General features: G+C 39.7%; 1 protein-coding gene across 2 annotated transcripts in view; it reads left to right on the top strand.

The window, feature by feature from the left end:
- Window positions 1–513: 513 nt before the first annotated feature.
- The window catches only part of LOC124615396, a 244114-nt gene continuing 233121 nt past the window's right edge, over window positions 514–11506 (top strand). Inside the window, exon 1 of one of the 2 annotated variants that reach the window (XM_047143227.1) lies at window positions 514–747. The gene's annotated coding sequence lies outside the window, so the exon portion shown is untranslated. The remainder of the gene's footprint in view (window positions 748–11506) is intronic. The other variant, XM_047143226.1, reaches the window with a different exon arrangement.

Below are 11506 nucleotides of genomic sequence, written 5' to 3'. Positions count from 1 at the left end.
CAATTCCATCTTTCATTTTCCACGCAGCTTGAAGTCATAACATGGAAGGAACTCGTTATTTATAAGTAACAGTGCATAATGTAGAATATATTTCTATTGCACGAATAAGTAATTCGTAAAGTGTGTTACAAACGCGAAGGAAAAAAATTACAAGGTGTCTAGTTTCGAACATGGTATTTTTCAGTCCAGAACATCACGTCTCTAACCTCCCGACTACGGGAAACAGATGCTAAATACACCATTACAATTGTTTGTAGTAAATTTTCTTGAATTTTTGCAGGCGATGTGTCATTAACTGACATTTAATTATGATAAATCGCACCTAAGGTGATACATCTTCATTAGGCCTTTGCCAAAAAACGGGATTCTGTCATAGCACGCAAGTTATAATGCGGAAGCAACCGAAATATGATGAAATCATGAATCTAATATGAAAGCTCGAATGTAGCGACACAGTCTAACATAAGACTGTGGTAGCGAGCGAGAGAAGTCATGTGACCGCTGTTCGATTTCAGCCGGGTGGCGGACGTGCTTTCGATTTTTAGTTACTGGTTCTTATTTTTACAGGCACAGTTAACATCTCTGACGTGGTGGCTCTTTGTGTTTTAATAACAAATGACAGTGCTTGTGTTTATTGTTTATAGCGGAAAACGATTTGATGTAGCTGTGTGGCAACAACAAACACTGCGTGTGGCAAGCTGTAAACAATGGCCATGAGTTCGAGATAGACGCTACTGTTACTTTGTGGTTTGTAACTGCAGTTGGTTTTGTCACTTTCCATTCTATTGTGTATTTACGCCAATATCAGTATTTAAGCTCATGGCTCATTTTAAGTGTCTGCTGGTTCTATCATTGTTGTAGTTTGCGGTTCGAAGAATGGTTTGATGCAGCTTTGCATGTAAGTCTAACCTGTGCAAGCCTCTTCGTTCCTGAAGAATTATTACGACTTACATCCATACGAATCTACTTCCATATTCACACCTATGACCCCTCAACAATTTGTATCCTCCACAGTTACAACCATGGCCAAACTGTTCTTTGATGCGTCTGGTTGTTTTCTGTCAACTGATCCCATCTTTTAGGCAAGTAGTGCCATAAACTTCTTTGTCCCTCAGTTCATTAGATTGTTTTCGTTCTATAGACTCAAAAATTAAATGGTTCTCGTGGACGTGGAACATTGATTACCTTGTCATTAATTGTTCGATCCACGTATCTAACGGTCAGCATTGTTCTGCAGCATTACCTTTCAGAAACTTCTACTTTCTTTATGTTTGAATTGTTTATAGTTCCTATTTCATTTCCATACAAGGCTACATTCCATCCAAATACCTTTAGAAAAGATGCTTCCTTCAAAATGCGTTACTTGCTACTGTCTCTCTGCATTTTATATCCTCCTTACTTCGGCCATCATGTTATTTTTCTGCCTCAAAAACTACTTTTAATATCGCATCCCCTAATCGGGTCACTGCAGCGTTGCCTGATTTAATTCAGTTACATTTCATTTTTGCTGATATTCATTATATCTTGTGTCCAGATGCGAAGCATTGCAGTTAACTGTTCTTCCGAGGCCTTTGCTGTCTCTGACATAATTACAGCGTAATCAGCAGACCTCAAAGTTTTTGTTTCTACTCCCTGAATTTTAAATCCCTTTCCAGATTTTTCTTGATTGGATTAGATTAGATGTACATTTCATTGCAGTTGACCCATAGTGAGGAGATGCTCCAGGATGTAGAATGTGTCCGAAGAACATGAACATAAAATAAATATTTACATTGAAAATCGAGTATACTAATGCGCCTTCCGCAAATACCAAAGGGAATGATTGTCATGGATGTGGAATGAGTCAATAAATTTTTGAACATATTTTCGTTTATGAGGAGTTAATAAACAGTGAATATAAGAATCATATACAGCAGTTTAGTACAGTGATTGTTTCCTTACTGGTTGCTAAGTGTACAGGTTGACTGTCAAGGAGAATAGGCCACAATGCAGTCTCTTTCCCTTCTCAGCTTCTGATTCTGTTTCATGTCTGTTGACTCTTTATAGGCTAACTTCTGTCTAGTTTTTGTACAAGTTGTAAAGTAACCTTTCACTCCCTATATTTTAGCCTTGCTGCCTTAAAAATTTCAGGGAATGTTGCCCAGTCAACATTGTCACAAACATTATCTATATCTTCAAGAGCTATAAACATAAATTTTCATTTCTGCACCTTGTTTTTAAGTTAAGATAGGATAAGTATTTCCTCACTTGTTCAAACATTCTCCAGAAAACAATGTGATGTTCCCTGAGATCATCAACTTCTGCTAGTTTTCTGTTCTTCTGTAAATAATTTGTGCCTTTGTGTTGTAACTATATTTATTAATGCAGTGATTCGATAGTATTCATAGCTGTTACATAACCAACTGCCCTCATTGGAACTGGAATTATTACATTCTTAAAGCCTGAAGGTATTTCCCCATCATATATCTTGCACACTGACTGGACGACGGTTCAATCCCGTCTCCGGCCATCCTGATTTAGGTTTTCCGTGATTTCCCTAAATCGTTTCAGGCAAATGCCGGGATGGTTCCTTTGAAAGGGCACGGCCGATTTCCTTCCCCATCCTTCCCTAACCCGAGCTTGCGCTCCGTCTCTAATGACCTCGTTGTCGACGGGACGTTAAACACCACTAACCTAACACTGACTGGAACAGTATAATAGTTTAGTAATGGTCGGCTACATCTACATTTATACTCAGCAAGCCACCCAACGGTGTGTGGCGGAGGGCACTTTACGTGCCACTGTCATTACCTCCCTTTTCTGTTCCAGTCGCGTATGGTTCGCGGGAAGAACGACTGTCTGAAAGCCTCCATGCGCGCTCTAATCTCTCTAATTTTACATTCGTGATCTCCTCGGGAGGTATAAGTAGGGGAAGCAATATATTCGATACCTCATCCAGAAACGCACCCTCTCGAAACCTGGCGAGCAAGCTACACTGCGATGCACAGCGCCTCTCTTGCAGAGTCTGCCACTTGAGTTTGCTGAACATCTCCGTAATGCTATCACGGTTACCAAATAACCCTGTGACGGAACACGCCACTCTTCTTTGGATCTTCTCTATCTCCTCCGTCAACCCGATCTGGTACGGATCCCACACTGATGAGCAATACTCAAGTATGGGTTGAACGAGTGTTTTGTAAGCCACCTCCTTTGTTGATGGACTACATTTTCTAGGGACTCTCCCAATGAATCTCTACCTGGTACCCGCCTTACCAACAATTAATTTTATATGATCATTCCACTTCAAATCGTTCCGCACGCATACTCCCAGATATTTTACAGAAGTAACTGCTACCAGTGTTTGTTCCGCTATCATATAATCATACAATAAAGGATCCTTCTTTCTATGTATTCGCATTACATTACATTTGTCTATGTTAAGGGTCAGTTGCCACTCCCTGCACCAAGTGCCTATCTGCTGCAGATCTTCCTGCATTTCGCTACAATTTTCTAATGATGCAACTTCTCTGTATACTACAGCATCATCCGCGAAAAGCCGCATGGAACTTCCGACACTATCTACTAGGTCATTTATATATATTGTGAAAAGCAATGGTCCCATAACACTCCCCTGTGGCACGCCCGAGGTTACTTTAACGTCTGTAGACGTCTCTCCATTGATAACAACATGCTGTGTTCTGTTTGCTAAAAACTCTTCAATCCGGCCACACAGCTGGTCTGATATTCCGTAGGTTCTTACTTTGTTTATCAGGCGACAGTGCGGAACTGTATCGAACGCCTTTCGGAAGTCAAGGAAAATAGCATCTACCTGGGAGCCTGTATCTAATATTTTCTGGGTCTCATGAACAAATAAAGCGAGTTGGGTCTCATACGATCGCTGTTTCCGGAATCCATGTTGTTTCCTACAGAGTAGATTCTGGGTTTCCAAAAACGACATGATACTCGAGCAAAATCTCTGCCAAGAATCTCTATAATTCTGAATGGTTGGCCACTCTAGGGGCTTATTTCCATCTTAGCGCTTTCAGTGCTCTGTCAAGTTATTCTTGAAGTAGCGTATCTCCTGTCTCATCTTCACCAACTCTGTCTTCTCTTTCTGTAATATTGTCCTTGAGTTAGTTTCTGCTTTATAGACTGTTTGTATATTCTTTTAGATTTCCATCCTTTACTTAGTACTAGCTTGCCATTTCAGATCTTGTTCTTCATGAAACTGCTTCTCTTATCTGTAAAGGCCTCTTTAATTTTTCTATAGGCTGAATCAATCTTTCCCCCAGTCATGCTATTTCTACAGCCTTGCATTTGTCCTCTAGCCATTGCTGCTTACCCATTTTGCATTTCGTGTCCATTTAATTTTTTAGGTATCTGTATTCTCTTTTACTTGCTTCATTTGATACATTTTCACATATTTTCCTTTCACCTGTAAATTCAGTATCTCCTGTGTTTTCCAAGAATTTCTACATTTCCCGTCAGTTTCATTTTTAGATGTATATATTCTCTTTTACCAGCTTAATTTCATGCATTTTTATATTTTCTCCCTTCACCAATTAAATTTAATATCTCATTTGTTTTACAGGGATTTCTACTATTCTTGGTCTTTTTGCCTCCTGATCCTCTGCTACTTTCACTATGTCATCTCTTAAAGCTACCCATTCCTCTTCAATTGCATTTCTTTCCTCTGTTTCAGTTCAGAAATTCCCAAGTTCAGCCTGCAGTTCTTTCAATTCATCCAGAGCCCATGACCATAAACACCATCCATTTTGCAATTGCTTAAGATTCAACCTGCATTCCATAACCAGTAAATTGTGGCCAGACCCCAACATGCCACTTGAAATGCTTTATGGTGTAAAACCTTATTTCAGAATCTCTTGTGTTATCATTATGTGATCGGTCTTAAGCAGACTGTGTCCCCAGGTGTCTTCCACATATACAGACTTTTTTCATGATTCTTAAACCAAGTGTTAGCAATGATTAAATTGTGCTCTGTGCAAAATTCTAACAGGCAGCTCCCCTTTTTCATTCCTTCCCCCCAGTTCATGTTCCATTGTTAATCATTCACTTTCTTTTCCTACTATCAAATTCCAGTGACTCATCAAAATTAAAGTATTATTGAAAAGATCAGTGCTTGAAAATATAATGAATGGAGCAAAAGAATATACTCACCTATCATTGGCAAGAGAAAACACATAGCCCAAAAAGAGAATTACAAGCTTTAGGGGCCAGTGACTGCTCTTCCAGGCAAGGTTGAAGGGAAAGCAATAGGGATGAAGGAAAATGACTCTTGAGGCTTGGGAAATGGAAAGAATTACGGAAAAATTGCTCAGTTATCAGGGGAGAGGCACAGGACAGGATGGAAAGACTGATTGTTGTTGCCCGCCCCAGATGATATTTGAAAACCTGAGAACTTTAAGGTCAAAGATAGGATAAGAAATAAGACAGAGATTACTAAACAAGCAATAAGAGCGGAAAGCTAAGTGCATTATACATGGTAGACATATTACAGGAGGCGACAAATAGACAGGTCAGAAAACAAAAGATATAGAACAATAAAAAGGAGGAAAGAAAGGGTTGTTGTCATTTTGGTCTTCAGTCCAAAGAGTGGTTTGATGCAGCTCTGCATGGTATTCTATCCCATGTGAGCCTCTTCATCTCCGAATAACTACTGCAACCTACATCCTTCTCAACCTATTTAATCTATTCATCTGTCTACGATAATTTCCTCCCACACTTCCCTCCAATTTGTGATTCCTTGATGTCTTGGAATGTGTCCTACTAACCACTCCCTTCTTTTGGTCAAGTTGTGCTACAAATTTCTTGTCTCGCCATTTCTATTCAGTACCTCCTCATTAATTAACATGATTGCCTCACCTAATGTTCAACATTCTTTGGTAGATTATATTTCAAAAGCTTGTATTCTCTTTTGTCAAAATTGTTTATCATCCTTGTTTCACTTCCGTACATGGCTAAACATCAGAAAAATATCTTCAGAAAAGACTTACAACATTTAAATCTATACTCGATGTTAACAAACGTCTCTTCTTCAGAAATGCTTTTTTTTTGCCATTGCCAGTCTACAATTTATATCCTCTCTACATCAGCCATCATCAGTTATTTTGCTGCCCAAATAGCAAAACTCATCTGCTACTTTAAGCGTCTTGTTTCCTAATCTAATTCCTTTAGCATCACCTGATTTAATTTGACAACATTCCATTATCATTGTTGAGTTTTTGTGGATGTTCATCTTACGTATTCCTTTCAAGATACTGTCCATTCTATTCAACTGCTCTTCCAAGATCTTTGCTGTCTCTGACAGAATTACAATGTCATCGGCAGTCTTCAATGTTTTTATTTCTTCTCCATGGATTTTAATACCTACACCAAATTTTTCTTTGTTCTCCTTTATTGCCTGCTCAATGTACAGATTGAATAACATAGGGGATAGCCTACAACCTTGTCTCACTCCCTTCCCAACTACTGCTTCCCTTTCGTGCCCCTCGTCTCATATAAATGCCGTGTTGTTTCTGCAGAAGTTGTAAATAGTCCTTTGCTCCCTGTATTTTATCCCTGTACCTACAGAATTTCGGAGTATTCCAGTCAATGTTGTCAAAAGCTTTCTCTAAGTCTACAAATGCTACAAACATAGGTTTGTCTTTCCGTAACCAATCTTTGAGATAAGTCATAGGGTCAGTATTGCCTCATGTGTTCCTACAATTCTCTGGAATCCAAACAGATTTTTGCTGAGCTCACCGTCAACCAGTCCTACCACTCTTCTGTCAAGAATTCGTTTTAGTATTTTGGAACTGTGGCTTATGAAACTGATACTTCGGTAATTTTCATGCCTGTCAGCAACTACTTTCTTTGGAATTGGAATTACTATATTGTTCTTGAAGTCTGAGGGTATTTCGACTGCCTCATAAGTTTTGCACAACAGGTGGAAGAGTTTTGTCATGGCTGTCTCTCCCAAGGCTATCAGTAGTTTTAACGGAATGCTGTCTACTCCTGGGGCCTTGTTTTGTCTTTGGTCTTCCAGTGTTCTGTCAGATTCTTCATGCAGTATTGTATTTATGATCTTATCTTCATCTACATCCTCTTCCATTTCCATAATATTGTCTTCAAATACATCTCCCTAATATAGACCCTCTATATACGCCTTCCACCTATCTCCTTTCCCTTCTTTGCTTAGGACTGGTTTTCCATCTGAGCTCTTGGTACTCATACAGGTGTTTTTCTTTTATCTAAAAGTATTTTTTATTTTCCTGTAGGCAGCACTTTTCTTTCCCCATGATATATGCTTCTAAATCATTATATTTGCCGTCTAGCCATTCCTGCTTAGCTATTTTCCATTCCTGTCAATCTCATTTTTTAGATGTTTGTATTCCATTTCATCTGTTTCATTTGTTGCATTTTGCTCCACTCATCAGTTAAATTTAATATCTCCTGTGTCATCCAAGGGTTTCTGCTAAGCCTTGTCCTTTTACCTATTTCATCCTTCGCTGGCTTCAATATTTCATCTCCGAAAACTACCCATTCATTTTCTACTGTATTCTTTCCCCCTGTTCTAGTCATCTGTTGCCTGATGCTCCCTAATGTCAGGTTCTTTCAACTTATCCAGGTCCATCTCCTTAATTTTGTACCTTTTTTGCAATTTCTTCAGTTTTAATCTACAGTTCATAACCAATAGATTGTGGTCAGAATCCACACCTGCCCCTGGAAATGTTTAAAACCTGTTTCCTGAATCTCTGTCTAACCATTATATAATCATTTTGAAACCCCCTATGTCTCCATGTGTCTTACACGTATACAACCTTATATTATTATTCTTAACCCAAGTGTTAACAATGATTAAATTATACTCTGTGTGAAATTCTGCCAGTCAGCTTCCTCTTTCTTTAGTGTCTTTATCATCTGCATATAAATGTGTACTACTGTGGTACATGTGGGCTTCGTGTCTGTTTTGGTTACGATAATGCGGTCACTATGCTGTTCATAGTAGCTTACCTGCATTCCTATTTTCTACTTCATAATCAAAACCATTCCTGGGGAACTACTTTACCTCTGCAATATTTCACCCAAGAGATTGTGATCATCATTTCACTGTAAAGTGGACCTGCATGCCCTCAGGAGAAATTACGGCTGTTGTTCCCTGTTGCTTTTAGCCGTTCAGAATACCAGCACTACAAGGCCTTTTTGGTTGAAGTTACAAGGGCTAGATCAGTCAATCATCAAGACTTGCTGCAGCAACTACTGAAAAGGCTGGTGCCGCTCTTCAGGAACCACAAGTTTTCTGGTCTCTCAACAGATACTTCTGCATTGTGGTTGCAGCTACATGTATCGGGGCATAATCACTGAAAAGATGTTCAGGGACCACAGAAATTGGCGTAAATTTACACCAGGTGGGTGACAAGAACCAAGCACACATTGTAAAGCTAATTGCCACAAGGAGAGATATGAGAAACTAATGGGAGAATTCACGTGGCAGCTGAGATGAAATAGGCACTGAGGTCACGACTGTAATGTTGTAGAGTGTGCTTTGCAGCAGAATATCGTATGTTGCCAGTATAAGCCCTCTGTGTATGCCCATTAATCCTAACTGATAACTTGGTGGCAATCATACCAATGTAAAAGGCTGAACAGTGTCTGCCCTCACAACTGGTATGCAAGATGTGTCATTTCATTGGTTGTTCTCCTGTTGATAGTACGTGTTTTCCCAATCACAGGGCTGTTGTAGGTGGTGGTAGGAGGATGCTTCAGGCAAGTCTTTCAGTACCTAGTCAGGGGTAAGAGCCACAGGGTAGGTAAATGGGTGCAGAAGGAACAAAGGGCGTGACCAGGCTGTTGGGGAGGGGTTTCACGAAAAGCTATTCTATGTGATGTGGGCAAAATATGAGTCAAGATGGACCTCATTACAAGGCATGATTTTAGGAAATCATGGCCCCGTTGAATTAACTGATTCATATGTTGAAGCCCAGGATAAACAAGAGGTGTACTCTTAAATTGTGTTTGGCAGTGTTCAGTGATAGCAGGATTGGATGTTATGTTGTGGGACATCTGGTTTTGATTAGGCTGTTAGGATCATTATGTGCAGTGAAGGCTGAGGTGAGAATGGTGGTGTATTGCTGTAAAGAGTATGCATCTAAACAAATACCTTAGCTTCAAATGCCAAGGCTGTGATGAGGGAGAACATGTGAGATGAAAATAATTGCAGCTGTCAAAGTGTAACTACTGTTGTGTGTTTGTAGGTTTAATGTGAACAGGACAATTAAATTTTTGTCTCACTTAACTATGTGACTGACTGACTTTATCTCATTACGCATCTTTCAGTCTTTTTTACATCTGCAGACTAGTTAGTGTATAAACTTGTGTTACGGTCATGCACATGGGCAAAATGCATTCACTGTGCTATTGATAGTAACTTACCTGTATCCTATTTTATTATTCATTATTAGGTCCACTTATGCATTTTCCCTGTTATATTTTGTGTTGATTACCCTCTATTGACCTGACCAGGAATTTTGTTCTTCCTACCACTGGACTTCAACTATTCTTAATATATCTAACCTCAATTTATCCTTTTCCTTTTCTAAATATTTGAACCTACCCACATTATTAAGGGATGCCTGATTCCACCCTCCACAATCTGTAGAAAGCCAGTTTTATTTATCACAAATAATACATCGTCCTGAGTAGTCTCCCCCCCCCCCCCCCCCTGCCCCCCATCCACCACCCATCCCCAGATATCTGAATGGGGGGAGACTATTTTACCTCAAAAACATTTTACCCAAGAGGATGGCATCTTCATTAAGCCACGCTGTGTAACTGCATGTCCTTGGGAAATATATCTGCTATAGTTTTCCTTTCCTTCCATCCATTTAGTACCAACATAGCAAGGCTTTGTTGCCTAGTGTTACCAGGCCAAATCAATTGGTCATCCAGACTTGCCTGTGCAGCTACTGAAAAGGCTACTGCCTCTCTTCAGAAACCATGGATTAGGCTGGCATCTCCAAGCTGCCACTTGCAGTTGCACATACAGTATTATTATTTGTGTTGTTGAGGTATGCCAGCCGCCCCACCTAGGTAAAATCCATGGTCCATGGGGAGGGGGGGGGGGGAGGGAGGTTGTTACTATATCCTATATATGCAGGTATAAATGTCTTTTTCATATTGTTGATTGAAATAATAGAAATGGATTTAACTAAGTGAAGCATGACATTATCGAATCCATTCCATCATCATGAACAACATGAGTAATTGGGCAAGAGGTACATAGTTAACGTTTCAATTTAGGCAAGGCCTAGTGTTACCAGGCCAAATCAGTTGGTCATCCAGACTTGCCTGTGCAGCTACTGAAAAGGCTACTGCCTCTCTTCGGGAACCATGGATTAGGCTGGCATCTCCAAGCTGCCACTTGCAGTTGCACATACAGTATTATTATTTGTGTTGTTGAGGTATGCCAGCCGCCCCACCTAGGTAAAATCCATGGTCCATGGGGAGGGGGGGGGGGGGGGGAGGGAGATTGTTACTATATCCTATATATGCAGGTATAAATGTCTTTTTCATATTGTTGATTGAAATAATAGAAATGGATTTAACTAAGTGAAGCATGACATTATCGAATCCATTCCATCATCATGAACAACACGAGTAATTGGGCAAGAGGTACATAGTTAACGTTTCAATTTAGGCAAGGTCAACCAAAGAAATGTGGCATCTTTGTAGTGAGCTCCCACCGCCCAACACCGAAATGTAAATACAACTGACTAGTTTGAAAATAATCTTTTATCAAATGTTGCTATTGATCTGTTTCATTTGCAGGTGAAAGTTATGCAGTGCACCTCCCTACCCTTACACATTGACATAGTTTATGTTCAGCATATCTACAGAACAAGGAGGTTGGTCTATCATTTTGTGTAAGTTTTTGGAATTTACCTTTGAATTTTAGTTGTTATAAACTACAAACAGTGTAGTGAATGCATTATTGTAGCCAAGATAGACACGAAGCCCACATCTACCACAGTAGTACAAGTTTATATGCCAACTTGCTCCGCGGACAACTAAGAGATTGAAGAAATGTATGATGAGAGAAAAGAAATTATTCAGATAGTGAAGGGAGATGAAAATTTAATACTCATGGGGGACTGGAATTTGATAGTAGGAAAAAGGAAGAGAAGGAAAGTAGCAGCTGAATATGGAATGGGTGTAAGGAATGAAAGAGGAAGCCGTCTGATAGAATTATGCACAGAGCATAACTGAATCGTAGCTAACATTTGGTTCGAGAATCATGAAAGGGGGTTGTATATGTGAAGAGGCCTGGAGACACTGGAAGGCTTCAGATAGATCATATAATGGTTCGACAGAGATTCAGGAACCAGGTTTTAAATTGTAAGACATTTCCAGGAGCAGATGTGGATCCTGACCACAATCTGTTGGTTATGAACTGTGGATTAAAAACGAAGAAACTGCAAAAAAGTGGGAATTTAAGGAGATAGGACCTGGATAAACTGAAAGGATCAGA

Source organism: Schistocerca americana, chromosome 5, assembly GCF_021461395.2.
Source record: "Schistocerca americana isolate TAMUIC-IGC-003095 chromosome 5, iqSchAmer2.1, whole genome shotgun sequence".
Lineage (NCBI taxonomy): Eukaryota > Metazoa > Arthropoda > Insecta > Orthoptera > Acrididae > Schistocerca > Schistocerca americana.
Note: the sequence above shows the minus strand (reverse complement) of the source record. Positions and strands in the feature narration are given on the sequence as shown.